We start from the raw sequence: 20,154 nt of genomic DNA, 5'->3' as shown, positions 1-20,154 counted from the left end.
AAAGAGAAGGGGTCTGAATTTGCACTGAATCCATTGTATCAGCATGGTAAACTCTAAGCCACACAGTTACCTGTTTAGTTTGGCTTTGCTGTGTGATGTTTAGCAAGTCACTTAACCTGCCAGTGTTCCAGTTGTAATAAACTGTCCTAACGGAAAGAGATCAACGAAATACACATTACTGAAAAGAGCACTGTCGGGAAATCGAGACATGGCACAACGTAGCTTCTATCAATGCTAGTTTCCTCTGGCTTTTTCCATGTCTTGGGTTATCGCAGTGAATGTACAGTATTTATTGCTTTCCCACTGTATTCTTCTTTTCACTACTATGTCCAAACTTCAGCATATATTTCTCCACTCTATTCATCCTCCCAATTTTTGGTCTTCTTTTTCTTTCTCCTGGCAGCTCCATCTCTAATACTTTCCTTAACACACTGTTCATCCCACTTTAGTCATCTCTCCACCATCATTCTTTCTCCATTAAGCTCTCCTAATATTCATTTTCTTCTTAAACTGCTTTGTTTATTAAGTGTGATCTGTAGGCCTCCAAACCCTCCAACACAAAAACACCAACACAATCCTGCATTCAAATAACAATGTATTTTAGTAAATACATTCACGCATTATTCATAAATGCAGTGCAGTCATAATTGCTCCTATTCTCTCTTCCTTCTTCTCTTCCTTTACTTTCACTCCTCCAGACGAGTGTTGACCAGCTCCTCTCCTGGGTCTCACTCAACTGGTTGAATTTGAGTAGCTTCCTTTATGCCAGACTCTGGAGCATTTCTGGTGTTACCAAACTACAGGTTGGAAGCAATTCCAGGTCAGGTGGATGTTCCTTAAAGTGGGGACTGTCCATCACTGCAACTCCCCCTGGTGGCACCCTTGGAACTCAGCAGAGCTGTCTAATGGAACTGCAATTCTCAGCCTGCTCTGCAGGTATCCATACAGGCACTGTTGCCTGGGAAGACTGACACCAATTGTATTAGGGGAGCAAGCAGTTCATGCAATTGGTTTCCTCCTGTCCTTCAGTTAAACTAGCCCCCCAGCTGGATAAGGAACCTTCAACCATCCCTGCTGGACAATACCAGGCCATGCACAAGTGTCTGTGAGATCCTATCTGCCTATCCATGACAGTATTTTCTTCCCTTGATCTTTCATTCAGTCTTCAACATTGCCACACTCACTTTTCTGTTTAACTTGGCAGGTCTGTATATATTGGAGATATTTTAAACTTTTATGCTGATGTATGTCAGGCCATAGGCCTTAACCTGCATGTGGTCAAACTAAACAGGAGTGTATTGCATGCTGGAAGGCAAAGCAGGATTCATAGCATTTTGCAAATTTAGACTGTGCAGGTGTCAATTCCCATGTAAAAAATAACCCTGAGTCTGTGATAATGATTCTGTAACATTTTCTGTGTTTTGAGAAACTGTTAAATGTTATGGCACTCTGCTAGATACCCAGGATAAGTTATCCATGTATCATCATTTTAGGCTTAAAGAGAGGGGCAGTGATTCCATTTTTTTCATCTAAAAGAAGAAACATTTCAGTTCTCACTCAGATGATGGACATTTTGCAAAAAGCCCCCCTCACACACATGATTTTTAAAACATTTTTTGTTTGTAGATATGTCATCTGAAACAAAGGAAAGGTAGCCATCTAGAATTTCAAATGGGCTAAATGTAGACTGTAGATAGTATGGGGCGTAGCAACACCTGAAACCCCAGAAACAATTGCACAACACCATGTTTCGGGTGCAAATAATAATTTATTAATAGGGAGATACTTTTCCTCAGGCTTCTCTTCACAATACACAACAGGACTCTGCATGATTTCTTTCCCTGAGTCTTTATCACTACCTTCCACTCTTCTCAACAGGCCTTGTCTAACTCCTCCTGACTCCTTTATGCCCGACATAAGAGTACTTCAGGTCCCACCACAATATATCCAGAAAGCTTTTAGGTTAGGCGGAACATCCATAAACTGGGGGCAGCTTCTCCTGCCAGCTCCACCTAGTGGTGCCCACACAACCCAGCAGGGCTACCCATTGTAACTACAACACCCATGCAGCCCTACAGGTGTGCACATGGAAGACCTGCCAGAGAGTTGTAGCCACTTATTGGGCTGGGGAAACACGTGGCCCCTGAAGGCAAAACCGTTCCACCCTTCCATCATCGAGAGCCTCCTGGCCAGGATGCCAGCCAAACCGTATCTATGACAAGACTTTATATGATTCTTTGTAGCACTAATATTTGCTACTATTGGTTTTGATACAAAATCTAAATCATTTTTAAGTGAAAACTTAAAGACAATGTCACGGTTTGACTGCTAATAGTGTTACTAAGAGGTATAGATTGATCATTTCTTGTCTAACTGTGCTCTGTTAAGGGCATGAGAATTGTGAATCCCCCTATTGGTGGTAAACTGGGTTGAAGTAAAGACAGTGAAGCAGATACCATAGGCGTTCCTTGGGTTAAATATGCAGGGTACTGCACAGAAGATGAGGTGGGTAAGTGGTTGGAGGTAACAGGTGCACACTGTACATTTCTTCCTATGCCCCTTAACAAAAGAGCTAAGAGTTTAGTTGGCACCTATCCTGTCATAGGAGATCTGATAACACGGTAGCCACAGGGATGAAATTCAAATCCAGGAATCTGGAGCTGTCATCTTTGCCTTATTCACTCATTTCTTTACAGACATTCTTGTAAGTAATTTCATTCTGTAGAATACACAGTAAGAAGCAAGAAATCCTCAGCTCTAAATGCAAGAAAATCTAATTATGCACAAGTATCTGACTATTCATGCTGTGTTCAGCTGGGTATATGAACAACCAGTTTATCCTCATGAGTGAAAATAATTAGCACTTAAAAAGAATAAAAATGAAATATTTATTTAAATTATTGGTATCTTGGTAATACATGCAGGGCAAATGATAACAAAGTATCTCGTGTGTGGAAAAAGCATCATGTTAGGAAAGGCTTAGATACTCAAAGGAAAGTGCAGGCCTCCACTGAGAGAAACTGCAGATGCAGGGTTACCAAATTTATCGAGAATTTGAAAAATATCTTTTGTATTGAGCTCACATTAGTTTAACTTAAGGGATTTATACACACACTAAAAATCAATTTAGTTTTATATTTTGTTTTGTGAGACTGCACATAATGTAGTTAATGCATATGCAATCATGAAAACATCTCCCTAAGTATGAAAATATAATTTTAATATAAAGTTTGCATATAAATAGTGATATATGATTGTGCATCGATGTTATTAATTAGTTATGATGACATACAAAGAGATTTGATATTTGAGGAACATTGCACAACTGGAAGTGGTTCTGATGACCTTCTCCTCTATCCCAGTATACGAGAGGAGCGCACTCTCGATTTTGTTCTTATAAAGTCCACATAAACTTAAATCTTTGCAATGATCCAGAGTGCAGACAACTGCAGATGAAGTGACCATTTTTCATGAAGGTGAATATGCTGTTTCTGTGTTTTTAAGCATCAAACAAAAATGGAAAAGATCTCTTAAACAACATTAGAAACGAAAATGAAAATGTAATACTCATTGTTAGAGTTTTCATTAAAAGCCCCGTGCTCATTACCATGCTGTTGTGATCATTTTGTTGATCTATCCTGTCCTATGAAAATGTTCTTCAGGTAATTTTCTAGCCTGTCACAGGCCATTACCTGCTAGGACAACAAAGTGTCATTTTGCAGGATTGCTTAACTGTTTGTATTACTGAAGGAAGTGAGCGTATTTTAAATTAAAGAGGTTGTGTTGTGAGGTCCAGGCCAGTTTGGATGCAATTGTATCTTATACATGAGTCCCTACTGCAGGGGTTCTTAACGTGATACCCGTAGGGGGTCAGGGGGTCCATGAGGGTCAGATAAAAATTAACATTTATATTGACTATAAAGCCCGGTACTGTTGATTTAGAGTAGATGTAGTAGTAAATTTGTTTTAATTTGCACAACAGGATTATATTTCATAATTATAATGAGTGCCCATTAGTTTTTGCATAAAAAAGAAGTGTTTGTTTAGATTGTTTACTTTAAAATTTAATAATACATTTATATGTCATATTTATGAGGCAATCGAATCTCGATAAATAAAGTGCATTATATTCATTGCATGCAGAGCTGTGTTTATGTCAATATTTCTGAGGAAGGGGGTCCATACTTTTCTTCAGATTCTTAAAGGGGTCCATGACTCAAAAAAGGTTAAGAATCACTTCCCTCATGCATATTTGGGAAGGTCTCTGTGACACTGCTCCAAAACTGGATAAGCCTCTGGCCTGGAACTGATTTCAAAGTGACTGGAACTAGCCCCCAAAAAGAACTACCTGTAGTGTTTAAAGCGGCCTTCTGGACATTAGTCCAATTATAGTGTTCAGATGTGAAGGTGTGGGGTAAGAGGTAAGTTGGCAATAGAAAGAGAGACCAGAGGTGAGAAAGGAGGTAACACAAAGATATTAGGAGAACACAGGGCTATAATACACTCACCTAAAGGATTAAGTCACCATACTAATACGGTGTTTGACCCCCTTTCGCCTTCAGAACTGCCTTAATTCTACGTGGCATTGATTCAACAAGGTGCTGAAAGCATTCTTTAGAAATGTTGGCTCATATTGATAGGATAGCATCTTGCAGTTGATGGAGATTTGTGGGATGCACATCCAGGGCACGAAGGTCCCGTTCCACCACATCCCAAAGATGCTCTATTGGGTTGAGATCTGGTGACTGTGGGGGCCATTTTAGTACAGTGAACTCATTGTCATGTTCAAGAAACCAATTTGAAATGATTCGAGCTTTGTGACATGGTGCATTATCCTGCTGGAAGTAGCCATCAGAGGATGGGTACATGGTGGTCATGAAGGGATGGACATGGTCAGAAACAATGCTCAGGTAGCCCGTGGCATTTAAACGATGCCCAATTGGCACTAAGGGGCCTAAAGTGTGCCAAGAAAACATCCCCACACCATTACACCACCACCACCAGCCTGCACAGTGGTAACAAGGCATGATGGATCCATGTTCTCATTCTGTTTACGCCAAATTCTGACTCTACCATTTGAATGTCTCAACAGAAATCAAGACTCATCAGACCAGGCAACATTTTTCCAGTCTTCAACTGTCCAATTTTGGTGCAAATTGTAGCCTCTTTTTCCTATTTGTAGTGGAGATGAGTGGTACCCGGTGGGGTCTTCTGCTGTTGTAGCCCATCCGCCTCAAGGTTGTGCGTGTTGTGGCTTCACAAATGCTTTGCTGCATACCTCGGTTGTAACGAGTGGTTATTTCAGTCAAAGTTGCTCTTCTATCAGCTTGAATCAGTCGGCCCATTCTCCTCTGACCTCTAGCATCAACAAGGCATTTTCGCCCACAGGACTGCCGCATACTGGATGTTTTTCCCTTTTCACACCATTCTTTGTAAAGCCTAGAGATGGTTGTGCGTGAAAATCCCAGTAACCGAGCAGATTGTGAAATACTCAGACCGGCCCGTCTGGCACCAACAACCATGCCACGCTCAAAATTGCTTAAATCACCTTTCTTTCCCATTCTGACATTCAGTTTGGAGTTCAGGAGATTGTCTTGACCAGGAACACACCCCTAAATGCATTGAAGCAACTGCCATGTGATTGGTTGATTAGATAATTGCATTAATGAGAAATTGAACATGTGTTCCTAAAAATCCTTTAGGTAAGTGTAAGTTGTGGGTTAGTGTGGTTACCTGTCGGTTGAGGGGTCTCCACAGTTACCAGATCCTGTACGAGCATCACATTTATAATTAAGATCTGTTTAGGTAAGTGGTGGACTTCAATGACCACTGCAGGAGTATTCCCTTCTGTGTCTGGAGTGCATGCCTCTTCAATAGCTTAACGGTGATCCTCTGTGCATATACTGTGGACTTTAAGGAGTGTGTGCCCCTGGTGTATGGAGCATAAAGGGCACACAGAGAGTGACGGTGACCACTCAATGTCATCAGAGATCGATGACCTGGGGGGTGTCCAACTTGGTGTCAGGGGCATTTGCGCCTTCAGAAACACAAGCAGCACCCCTTTGTGTGTATATTGTGAACATTAATGTACTTCTATGATCAGATGGGGTTTCCCTTGGTATCCAGAGCATGTGCCCTTTAACTTTCATAATTGCCACCTTTCAGATGACGGAACCCTTAGTGGCCGCCTATGTCACCTATTGAGCCGCTCTGTTTCACGATGCAGCTAAAAGTGAACTCCAATTAAATTTTTTTGCTTTTAATTTTGCAAAAATGTATACTGATTTCCAACCTGATCTTTCATTCCATGAGCAAATGTATTAAAAACAAATTTATCATACAGATGTGACCTAATAGACCACCATGAGGAATATTTCAGACCAAATTCAATAAATAAATACATAATTAAATATAAACGCTATGAACGGAGTTGTGGCTCTGTGGCTAAAAGATCTGGGCTGTTAATGTGAAGATTGCCGGTTTGACCACAGGGATACTACTCTGTTGGGCCCTTGAGCAAGGCCCTTAACCTGCAGTTGCTCCAGACGCATTGTACAAATAGCTGACCCTGTACTCTGACCCTAAAACACTCTGGAGAGTAAGTTGAGGTATGTGAAAACTGACAATTGTATAAGACAATTAATGGATTAAAAATCACTTAAAAATGTCACAATAAATGATAACCTGATAATATGTGAGTATAAATAATTAAATGTGACACAAAATATATTTTTCTTTTTTATTTGTTTATGCATTTATTTACTTATTTCTTCACTTATTAATTTCAATGACTGTTCATACACAATGAATAAGCCCTGAAATGAAAACTATCACTTTCTTTCATTAAAGTTGAGAGGGTGGGCTCTAGTGAGTACTGTTTTCTGATTGGTGAATCATACTGCCAAGTGGGCATATGCACTTGACTTGGGAATCCTGTTTCTCCTGCGCACTTGCACAATTGTCACTATTCCTGTCAGACAGAGAGACAGATAGAACATTAATTATCCCCAGGGGGAAAATTGACTTTTTACAAAAGCTCTTTATATAAATAAATAGATAAATAAACATATATATAACATATATATATATATATATATATATATATATATATATATATATATATATATATATATATTGTGGAGTACTGCCGGCTTCCCATGCCGGTCTTCACCCCCAGGCCGCCAGTAGGAGCTCTCCCCAAAGCAGGATCGTGCCCGAGGTCCAGCAGGGCCTTATGGACTTTGTAGTGTTTATTCACAGCCCTGCTGGATACCTTGGGGGCCACCAGGAGTCGCTGTGGGGGGCTTATGGGCTCTTTTGTCCCATATGACCCAGGAGTACGTCACAGTCATTTGACGGGAAGGAACGACGTGCTCCCGGGTTAAAGAAAAGGACTGATTGCCCTGACCCAGAAAGAATAAGGAACTGTGGACTGATGGGACAGGAACACCTCCGGGTCAGGGGCTATAAAAGGACAGTGCCTCAGTCCAGACGCTGAGCTGTGCTGGGTAGGAGAGGAGCAAAGCGTCTGGGCGAGGAGGAGTGGTTATTGTGTTGGTTAGTGATTTCTGAGTAGTGTGGAAGGTGCTTGGTGCACTGTGGATAAAAATAAACAGTCTTGGACTTTTACCTGGTGTCTGGAGTTGTACCTGAGGGTTCAAGGGAGCACTAGCGCCCCCTACTGCCACAATATATATATGAGGGCGGTTCAAAAAGTTTCTGCACTTTTTTTAAATCTATTTAATAAGAATTTCAAAAACAAATGACATCAGTTTTCTGCATAGTCACCTTCATTTGCGTTGCAATTTTCCCAGAGTCATACCGACTCCTCCCACCTTCACCATTTCCAATGAAAATATAAAATTCAGAAACTTTTTGAACGTCCCTTGTATATACACACACAAACTATGATTTGAATACACACCAGAAAGGCTAAGCTGGAAGAAAAATTTAAAAAGAAAGAAAAGAAAACTTCTAACTTGTCAGTCCCAGTGAGACATTTTGCAGACATACTGCTGTTGGTATACAGGATCCCCTGTCACGTTTCTTGACACACTTCTGCTGAAAGTCCTCAGTGTTGGTGTAGCACAGAGTGGATGTACAGCATTGTTCACAATGACACTCGGTTTTGTTTTTAATCTCTCCTTTGCTGCGATCTCCAGGGGGTCCACAGTGCGTCCCATAACTGAGCTTGCTCTTTAAATTAGCTTGTTGATTCTGTAGGCCACTCTCGAAGTGATGTTACCAGCCCAGCATACCACACTGACCATCAGAGAGTTGTAGAAGATGTGCAGGATGTCACTTCCCACATTAAAGGAATGCAGTCTTCTAAGGAAAAAAAGCCTGCTCCGCCATTTCTTATATGGATCTTCTGTGTTACAAAAGCAGCCCAACAGGTCATTAATGTGGAATCCAAAGTTCTTGTAGGAGTGGACCACTTCTACATCCACTCCCTGACTAGTGACCAGACAATGGAGGCTCTTTGGTGCAGTGAAAGTCAATTACCAGTTCCTTTGTTTTGCTAATGTCAAGTTGCAGAGATCAAACAAAGTTCTTCACCTGACTCCGCTCCTCCATATCATCCCCCTGTCAATTCACCCCGTTAGTGCAGAATCATCTGAGAATTTCTGTAAATGACATCACTTGCTAATATATTTAGAGTCGGAGGTGTGCAGAGTGAAGAGTAAAGCAGACAGGCCTGTTTCTTGTGGTCACACAGTCCTTGAATCTCACAAACTACTGTCTGCCTGACATATAGTCCACTATCCAGTAAACCACGGGCTCATCCCCCTCCAAATTTCTGAACTTACTCCTTGAAAACAATTGCTAGATGGTACTGAAAGCACTGGATAAATCAAAAAATGTGCTGCACAGGTGAGAAGATGCCTAAGATACGAGTGCAAGGAAATTTTGCCCAGAATTCCTGTGCTAATTGGCCACTTAAACTCAATAAACTCTAAATTCATCATTAGGGCTATGCATTTGAAGTGTCTCCTGGAAAGGTGGCTTTAGATTTATGAAGGGTCTCACGAAAATTCACCAATGGAAAGACAGTACTCGCTAGAGCCCGCCCTCTCATTTTAAATGAGTGAAGGTGACAGTTTTCATTTCAGGGCTTATTTCATTTTGTATGTGTGTGTGTGTGTGTGTGTGTGTGTCAGTGAAATAAATAAATGATGAAATAATTAAATAAATACATTAAGAACTAAGTAGCAAAAAAATACAATTTTTGACACATTTATTAATCATCTATTTATTTATTGTCACATTTCACAGTACTTTTATCTATTTGTCGAAGAGAGGGTGCTCCTACTGAGTGATCGCCAGGTAGAAGGAGCAGCCAAACATGTCATGTCTCCTGAAACACAAATGGACAGGCAGCGGGAGATGTAAATTGATCGGCAAAGGGGACCCAAGCCTGAACAGAATGGTTGACTGCATCTGTCTGTTGGGGGGTCTCCTCAGTTGCAAGGACAGGCCCCTTGTTTAGAGAGGGAATGTGAACGCTTTGGCTGTAAATAATGGTAACAAGAGCAGAACTAGTAGGGAGTACAGGTAGGCCTTGTCAGACAGACATGATGGACAGAGAGGGGTTTGCCACCCCCTCAGCTGAGAAATAATGGTGGAATTAATTAGGGGCAGAAGTAGAGCAGGGGGGAATGTTAGGAGTCAGATGAGGATGAATAATGACTTGTGTAATAAATGTAAGAGCTGCCCATGGCTTCTTGCTCATTGCATCTGTAGTGAGTCTGTATGTGCGCCATGCAATAAATTTTGATTTTGCTGCCTGTCCTGAGACTCCGAGTGCCTTCATTGGGGGTAAGGGTGTCCGTGCCTGCCTGCTTCTACAGACCCCACTTATGTTTAACTAAAACATTAGTTATTAGGTGTGTTTGGAGCTCAGAAAGTAAAAAATAGTAAATTCAGCTGGACTATAAGGTTAGGGTTAACTCATCAAACTTCTAGTGTTCTTCAAAATCCAGGTTTTTTTTTTTGAAAGAGACAATGGGATATAAAGGGAAGATTTGGTTTTACGACACTTAAGGGTTTGTAATAGGACAAGACACAAGCATGCTGAATAAGTTTGTTTGTGAAGAAATGAAAACTCAAATCTCAAGGTGAATAAATAACAAAGGGTCCATACTATCTTTCATAAATCCTGAAGTGAGAAGTCAAGCAAAATGACACATTTTATTGGCTAACTAAAAGATTATAATATGCAAGCTTTCAAGGCAACTCATGTCCCTTCTTCAGGCGAGATGTAATACAGAAACTGGAGTTCCCTGTGCTTATATAGACACCAAGACAGAGACAGCTTTGGAAAACCTTTACATTAGACATTTTTAATGTAAAAAAATAATAGACCTCTTCAGGCTAAGATTCATTAACACTAGAATTACCAGAGCCTACGAAAAAACTCGTAATTCCGTCCCACCTTAAACTGCTTCTTAAATCCCTTCACACCTCTCCGCCAGCGTCCTTTGTCTTCTAAATGTGCTGATAAAGAGAAGCTAGGAGCAGCCGGCTATTCCATCCCCCCACCAATTTAGAACGTGCACGAACTTCTCTCAGCTCATGCCTTGATTGAGTATCTGGGAGTGAAGTGGAGTTTTAGAGTGGAAATAATAGATCGTTGTTTGGAACACACGCATTTCATGTCTGTTCCGTTTCTACAGTAATCTGTGTCAACACATTGTTAAAACAGAAACGTTTTTATATTCTAGTAGTAGATGACAAAATGTAGGCATAAACTATATAATGTATGAAGCCTGAAGTCCAAATAGCAAAGAAACATTTTCACAAGAATAACACAATTGCACTTTTATTCAAACATATAACTGCAGAAACAAAAAGCCGCCTTAACATGCGACATTGACACCAGTTTACTGTAACTGACTCCGTGGTTCAATAGACTCAGCCCCCGCTTGGGAATCAAGGGGTCACGGGTTCGATCCTGCGCCCCTCCGTTTTGAGAAGTAAACTGCTCTTAGTCTTACTGTTTTAGAATAAAAGCATACATTTGATTTCAGTCTGTAACAGCCGGTGCAATTTATGATCCTTGTAAAGGTTAGCTTTTTTTTTTTCACTTTTCATTCTCTCAGTCGCGTTCAGAATCAATCCATACAACCCCATCTGACACGGCTGTTTTCACTAAAGACGCGCTATAGCTCTGCAGTGTACCACGATGCATACTAACGCCAAACCCCCGGGTTCTGACACACAAGCGCTGGCGAAGCTGCCTTCTTCGTATCTCCCCGTCACTTGCTTTTTTTTTATTCAGTTTTATTGAGTGTCCCTGCCAGTCCCCGCATGTTGCTGTATGCTTTTTCTTTTGTACTCCAGGACATGCAGAGGAAAGAATGGTAAAGACCAGTAACTTTTGGCGCTATATGCAATCATCAGACACTCCCCATCTGCCCGTGTCGTTCAAACACAGGAACATATATTGGTGTAAAAGTATAACAAAAGTGCACTTTTATTCAAGTGCACTTTTTCCATCGCCTTTTCCTGTAAGAAGCAGTGTACACACTTCTCTCTATGCTGTGGTTTCTATTACACACCTGAAAGAAAGAGACAATACATGTGAACATATCCAGCATACAGCAACATGCGGGACTGGCAGGAACACTCAATAAAACTGAATAAAAAGAAAATCAAGTGACGGTGAGATACAAGAAGGCAGCTTCGCCAGCGCCTGTGTGTCAGAACCGGTGCGTTAGTATGCATCGTGGTACAGCACAGAGCTATAGCGCCTGTATTCTGTTTCTTTTGTACTCCAGGGCACGCAGAGGAGAGAATAGTAAAGAGCAGTAAGTTCGGCGCTATATGCAATCATCAGACACTCCCCATCTGCCCGTTGTTTTGTTATACTTTTCAATACTTTTTATACTGCTCAAACGGGCATGCTCAAAAAATACACGTGTAATGCCACGAAAAGTGCACGCAGACACTTCATTTGCAAACAAAACAAGTGCACTTTTATTCAAAACTACCTGTATAACCAAGAAAAAGAAAGCAAGTTACAGTAGGCGATTGATACGACAGCTTGCATGGTGCAATGCTAAGAAGTGCAGATTTTCATTCCGTGCTATATAAAATCATCACATTCAAATATTAACAGTTCCCACACACCCAAGGACCGTCCTTCCTACATTTACACACGTGTACTTGTTGCCGTGTACACACCTCTCTGTGCTATGGTTTCTATTACACTGAATGAGCACCTGACACTGTACTTTCTTCCCTGGGGGAAGGTCCCGCATCAGAGAATTTCCAGTTCCTGCATAAATTCACACCCGATCTGACGCTGTTCGCTTTCAAATAATATTGCATTAGTGCGATTATATTTTCACATATATTGTCTCTTTCTTTCAGGTGTGTAATAGAAACCACAGCATAGAGAGAAGTGTGTACACTGCTTCTTACAGGAAAAGGCGATGGAAAAAGTGCACTTGAATAAAAGTGCACTTTTGTTATACTTTTACACCAATATATGTTCCTGTGTTTGAACGACACGGGCAGATGGGGAGTGTCTGATGATTGCATATAGCGCCGAAGTTACTGGTCTTTACCATTCTTTCCTCTGCATGTCCTGGAGTACAAAAGAAAAGCATACAGCAACATGCGGGGACACTCAATAAAACTGAATAAAAGAAAAGCAAGTGACGGTGAGATACGAAGAAGGCAGCTTTGCCAGCGTTTGTGTGTCAGAACCGGGGGGGTGGCGTTAGTATGCATCGTGGTACACTGCAGAGCTATAGCGTCTTTAGTGAAAACAGCCGTGTCAGATGGGGTTGTATGGATTGATTCTGAACGCGACTGAGAGAATGAAAAGTGAATAAAAAAAAAGCTAACCTTTACAAGGATCATAAATTGCACCGGCTGTTACAGACTGAAATCAAATGTATGCTTTTATTCTAAAACAGTAAGACTAAGAGCAGTTTACTTCTCAAAACGGAGGGGCAGGATCGAACCGTGACCCTTGATTCCAAGCGGGCTGAGTCTATTGAACCACGGAGTCAGTTACAGTAAACTGGTGTCAATGTCGCATGTTAAGGCGGCTTTTTGTTTCTGCAGTTATATGTTTGAATAAAAGTGCAATTGTGTTATTCTTGTGAAAATGTTTCTTTGCTATTTGGACTTCAGGCTTCATACATTATATAGTTTATGCCTACATTTTGTCATCTACTACTAGAATATAAAAAAATGTTTCTGTTTTAACAATGTGTTGACACAGATTACTGTAGAAACGGAACAGACATGAAATGCGTGTGTTCCAAACAACGATCTATTATTTCCACTCTAAAACTCCACTTCACTCCCAGATACTCAATCAAGGCATGAGCTGGGAGAAATTCGTGCACGTTCTAAATTGGTGGGGGGATGGAATAGCCGGCTGCTCCAGCTTCTCTTTATCAGCACATTTAGAAGACAAAGGCGCTGGAGAGGTGTGAAGGGATTTAAGAAGCAGCTTAAGGTGGGACGGAATTACAAGTTTTTTCGTAGGCTCTGGTAATTCTAGTGTTAAGCAAGAGGGGAGAACAATGTATGGTCAAGATCTTTGGATAAGATAACTGTCCAACAAAGTCTTTTGAAGTTTCTGATGAGTTTTTCCGTACAAAGTGAGTCTGTAGTCAGGTTGTCTGTGTCAGTCCGAGAAATGCAAACAATCATGTCTGGCCATAAAACTCTTATCTCTGTTCAAACCATGTTGTAATGTGTTAGATTTTAGCATGATTTTAACTTCCCATTCTTCTCTCTTGCTGTGTTCTGAAGTTACCCGTAAGCCCTGTGACCCCTCTCATAGTGTGAGTCCCTCTCATAGTGTCCATGGCTATTGAAGTGAGCTGCTATAGGAACATCTGTGTTGCCATGCTTGATGTGGAACCTGTGGAAATTCATTTTCTGGCGGAGTGTTTGTCCAGTGTCTCCCACATAGAGTGCAGTGTCAGGACATTTCATACAGAGAATTAGGTAGACCACATTAGATGATCTGCTGGAGAATGATCCCTTTATGTGATTTTGTATTTGGCAGTGTAGTATGACTGAACGATTTGTATTATAAATGTGAGCAGACATCTTTTCTGTAGGCAGGTAGTTCTGCCATTTTCTGTTGGTTCACTTAGGGAGTTTCAGACAATTAGTTGCTGAAGGTTTGGTGGTTGTTTGTATGCCAGGAAGGGGAGGTTCAGGAAATACATTTTTCAGTGTTCCGTCATTGTGTAGCCTTGGCTGAAGTTCTTTTATAATTTTTCGAAGTGCTTCAAGATGTGGGTTATAGGTGACAACAAGGGGGATGCAGTTCTTGGTGTCTTTGTTTTTATAATTCAGAAGGTGGTCTCTGGCTATGGCAGTAGCTCTTCTTATTTGAGTGTCTATTGTTTTGGGGGTATAACCTTGTCTGATGAAATCTTGTCTGAGCTCCTGCAGTTGTTTATCCTGGTTTGTCGGGTCTGAATAAATATAATTGTATCATATTGCTTGGCTGAAAATAATGGAGCGCCTTATATGCTTGGTGTGGAAGCTGTCACTTCTCAGGTAGGTCCTTCTGTCCATCGGTTTGTGAAAAACAGAAGTTACAAGGGTGTTGTCTTTCATTTGAACGGTGGTGTCAAGGAAGCTGACTTCTGTTTTTGAATGATTCAGCTTCAGCTTTATGTTGGGGTGGAAAGAATTATATTCATTATGAAAATGGTGGAGGTCCTCCTCACTGGCAGTCAACATTATTAAGATGTCGTCTATGTAATGGAGATACAACATTGGTTTTAAGATGCACGTTGACATAAAATCTTCCTCCAATTTTGCCACAAATAGGTTTGCATAGTGAGGTGCAAACCGACAGCCCATTGCAGTTCCCATTTGTTGCAAATAGAAGTCTTGGCCATATGAGAATAAATTATGCGTCAGAGTGAATTTTATCATTTGTATAACTGACTCTGTGGTTAAATCATGGTGTCTGAGGTACGTTTCACATGCCAATATGCCATCATCATGGGGGATTTTTGTATAAAGAGCCTCAACATACAATCAGTATACAAATTGAAAATATGGGATACATTGCTGGATGATCTATGTATGTGAGATCAAAAATTCATTACGGGATAGATTTGTCCAACATCTCAGACTCATAAATAACTTATAAATAACCAAAAGAAAAAAACTGCTTTATATAATCATTTTGCAATAGAAGGTCACAAACCAATAACGTTTGGTCTGAAGCAACAGTTTAATTGGATAAGACAAGAAGATTAAAAGCAAAATATAAATGGACGATGGCTTTAAATACCTGGTTCCCAATGGGGCTGATGAAAAATAAATTTTGAAAAAAATTTTATGGGGTATTTATGGAATATTTATTTATGAGTTATTTATGATTATTAGGATTATTTTATTGGATAGTTTTTTTTTTTTACTAAATTTTTAGGGAGTACTAAAATTTTAGGGATTATTTATTAATTTTATTAATATGGATTTTTATCAATATTGATATTATTAATTTTATTAGATATTAGTATTTATAGATTATTTATATAAGAAAGAATTGTTTATTCACTTTTTAAGAGAATTAGGGGTCTGCATATTATTGTTTGGTTGAATTGAAAAAATATTTATATTCTAAATAGGGAGATAAGTGTGCCAGAGCACACCTTTATGGTATTATCCCCTACCCTAAACCTAACCCTAATTCTTGCTTATTTTATAAAAGACTAGTGTCTGTCATTTTCAGAGCCTTGTGTTGTCTTGACAGATTAAAATTTATGGGAAATAGGCCCCTGCAACTGGGAAGGTGTTCAACTAGAAGTAATTAGAGATTTAAAGATTGTATGAACTTAACATTTGGCTTTTAGATCAAAATATGTATGTAGTTCTTAAATTTATTTTTATAATACAAGTTGGAATGCTCGACGTAATGTTTCCACAATTAGATTTACATTCCGTTGGATGAAACTTTAGAAACATTTTGTAATCATTTTCCAAATTCACATTTCTATTTGGCACAAGTACCAGCACCTTCAAATTTATTGAGAAAGGAATGAATAGAATGTTTAAACCGAATCTTTGACTTCAGGTATTTTACTTAATCCTACTATACCTTTAAACAGGAGCACAAGAGAAAGACATTTCCTTACAAACGAATCAATACAGGCATTAGTTGGATATTGGTTAGAAAGGATTAAATCTTCTAACCCTATTATAAAACCCTAATGTTAAATATTTCTCTATTGCCTACCTCAACCACAAGACTGAACTTAAAGTCAGTAAAATTTGAATCCTAATAAGATCGGCGATTGGGGTCCTGAGGCTAAATAGACTCTCCTTGGGGCTCTAATTTTAACCCTAAAAAATACTGATTTTAATAATTTAAATAATTTATGATTTTAAAGGGGTTTTAAAATGTAATTTTAAGATTTAATCAATAGGGGGCACCTTAGTGATTTGTTCTATTGAATTAGATATAGATTAACAGTAGTACTCGCAAAGATTATAATTATGTATTAAAATTAAGAAATGAAAGATAAATAAGTGTATAGATTTCTTGATAGTGAAAAGTAATTTTTAGAGAAGAGACTACGTGTGTCAGAGCGCTGCTGCAAGACATTTATCCCCTACCCTACCCCTAACCCTGCAATCTCAGAATTGTATATATGTGATTCAGTGTTTGGAATATAACTTATTATAAATTGGGTACACTGAAAACTCTCTCATAGCTAGGTTTATTCAACACCCGATGTTTAATAGAATCACAACAGAAACAAACTGCACTAAACATTTTGCACAAAATAATCGTAATCCTGTCATGTTTGGGTTAGCTCATGAGACATTTTGGAATAAGACAACAAGGTTAAGAAAAGAGAAGGAATGGATGAAACAACTCAATACCTCTTTTCCTGATGGGCTGAATGAGAAGTAGGTTTTTAGTTTTCCTGGACAAGAAAATGAGCCTTATTATATGTAATATTTTAAATTTTAGGTCAATGTACCTGTAAGAGCCATTTTCCTAGTTCTATAGAATTCATGAATATTTTACTAGATGATAATGCATAAAATATGGGAGGTTCCTATAACCCCCGTGAATAGAATTGTGTTGGTATTTTCCTGCCATTTCTAACAGCTTTGACTAAAACAATAATCTTCAGTTAATGACAGCTTTGCCTTGAGTAAGGAATGGAAGGCATATGGTTTTAAACCATGCCTGGGCACATGCCTATATGCCAATCGGCTTACAGGACTTTTGAGTGTGTGAAGTAAATATGTAAGAAAATAGCACTTAATTCATGAGCTCTGCCGTATGCTTAAAGCATACAGAAGAAGAAGCTAAGAATCTTTAAGTAGAGAACAAAAAGTAAAGAACTTTTAAGTATAGAAATAACTAAAGTTTCTCAAGAAAAGCTAAGTTTAAGATTTTTACATTTTTACACTTTTATTCTACGTGTGTAACTATTTTTTCCTTTATTCTTTTGTGGATTATTTGCTTTTAACTTTCACCAAATATTTTCAAAATGAACTTTTGGACTGAGATTTATTTAGACACGCGTTTTACCCATGCTTGACCATACCTTATTTCGGCAGCTGCAGTACCCCAGCACAGCTGTAAAGCAATATCCCCTACCCCAACCCTAACCATTGTATGATTCAGTCAGTCGTGTGTTGACTCAACCTGCTGTGCTAAAATGCGGCTCACAGCTCACACTTGTGGGGATACAAAGAACTGCCATCTCGAGTTTGTACAGCCATGGGAAAAATGTTTGCACAGTTTCCCAAAAAGCAAGACGATTGTCCTCTGCATGAAGCTAAGCATGGTCAGGCCTGGCCAGTGTTTGGATGGGAGACCATCTAGGAAAAGCTTGGGTTTCTGCTGGGAGATGTGTTGGTGAGGCTAGCAGGAGGGATACTTACCCTGTGGTCTGAATGTGGATCCCAATTCCCCCAGTGTAGTGATGGGGACACTGTACTGTAAAAATGGTGCTGGTCTTTGGAAAAGATGTCAAACTGAGGTCCTGACTCTTTGTGCTTATTAAAAATCCCCTGGGCATCCTTCGTAAAGAGCAGGGTGTATTCCGCTGTCCATGTCTAAAATTGCCCACCATGGCCAAGTCATTCTAATCATTCTCTGTCTCTAATTGGCTGTCTGTCTCACCAATTCGCCATCTAACAGCTAATGTGTGGTGAGCGTACTGGTTCAAAAATGGCTGCTGTTACATCATCCTGGTGGGTGTTACATATTGGTGGTGATTGAAGTGTTTTGAGTAATGAGAAAAGTGCTTTATAAATGTAAAGATTATTATTATTAAATGCATCTCAGCTACAGGCAACACTGCTATTCTTTTATTTTAATCCAATCACATCCAATTCTCAGGTAAACCTATGCCCACCCTCGGGTATGAACTACTGATTTGAAGATGTAACTAATTTCTGTCCAGAAACTTGTTGAAAGTTGTGTTAAAAGTAAGCAGACATCTTTAACCGTCCTTGCTACATGGAAATAAGAAGCGCTGGCGGGAGGCAGCTGTTATCTAGCAGTGTTGCAGGACATAAAAAATATGGATGCTCACTCAAAAAGCCTTGTTACAATTTGACAGAAAAAGAAAATAAATGCAAGAAAAAAAAATGCAGAGCAAAAGAATGGTATATTTTTACAGTTCACACATGTCAAATATCTATATATCTCAGGGATTTCGAGGACAAATGTTGACAATTTAGTCTGAAACCTGTCGGCAGCAGCTTGGTTCGATTGATGTGTCGTTTAGGTTATTTTGCTGCCTGCCATACAGATAGCATGACCTGCCATGAAAATGCACACCAGTGTGCATGATGCGTAAGTTATAGTGTGTCACAATATTTTTCTTGTTTTATTCAGGGGTTTTTTCCCCTTTTTTTATTGGTGCACTCTCTATAAAGAAAGCAATCAAGCTACCATGTGGTAAAGTGCACATCAAAAGTAATGAGGCTGTGTGAGCATCAGACTAAAACAAATATGGCTGAATGTCACAAAGGACATTATTTTGTTAAATGGCTGAAAAAATTCCAAACATTACACCTTGGGAGTTGAAGAAAAGACTGCAGTAGAGTAAATGCGCGTTATACTAAAAAATATACAGTAGAACAAAGTGTTGATTTTTACCTACCTAGAAGTAGACTGATAAAGGAACAGTGGTCCTGTGTTCAAATCCTAGCCAAGTCACCATGCTCAGTTTTCATGATCTCTCTGTGCCCACAAGTGATGCAAGAAAAAACACGAAAGATGACCCAAAGAGATTCTTTCAGCATTTTAGAAGTAAAAATATGGTCAAGAAGAAGGTGAAGGGATTAGATTTAGTAAAGGAGTGCTAGAATAGGCAGACAATGAAACAGAAAATGCTGTAGGTGCAAAATATTGTGTGGCAAGAAGCTACACGTGTCTAGTTCTTGGCATTCCACATTCATCCACTCTGTTGCTCTCTAAATCAAACATTTATTTTCAAAGTTATATATTTTCACAGTAATAACATGAAACTTTAAGACAGACACATTGAGAAAACCATGTGCTTCCACAGATTTATCAGTCCACACACAAACTTTCAATACTTCCTAGCTCTCATTAACCCCTGCAACCCAGTACCCATTACAACCGAATCATTAAAATACCCCTATACTTAATATATCTACAAAATAAATGTAATATATCTTCAGATTAACAGAACATCAACATGTTAATAGAAAACTTGCTTTGCAAATGTTTTCAACAAAGTTTATTCATGCAAAGAAGTTGATCATCTTTGTAAAATAACAGGGATTTTGAAGGAGATGCTTAATTATTTGTAAATTTTAGAGGGAGAAGTGTTGCTTAGATTAAATAGGCTGAAATCTAACAAATCACGGGACCAGGTAATATTTATCCCAGAGTGCTTAATGAAGTTAGTAAGTAAATATATATATATATTTTGTGAAGAACAAAATACAGAGAGAAACAGAATAAGGGTTGGGGAACTGTCCCCATATACTGTAAGCAACTTATGCAGTGAAAACAACTCTGAGCTACTGGTCATTGGCATACAAACTGCACAAAGGACAATGAATAGCTGAGAGAGGGAGGTTTTATAGTGTCAGAAGTGGGAGGATTACAGATGCAGAAGAAATGAGGGTGACGTAAATGGAATGGGATGGATGTGACAT

Source organism: Polypterus senegalus, chromosome 2 (genome assembly GCF_016835505.1).
Source record: "Polypterus senegalus isolate Bchr_013 chromosome 2, ASM1683550v1, whole genome shotgun sequence".
Lineage (NCBI taxonomy): Eukaryota > Metazoa > Chordata > Cladistia > Polypteriformes > Polypteridae > Polypterus > Polypterus senegalus.
The sequence above is the reverse complement of the archived record's forward strand: the minus strand, read 5'-3'. Positions refer to the sequence as shown.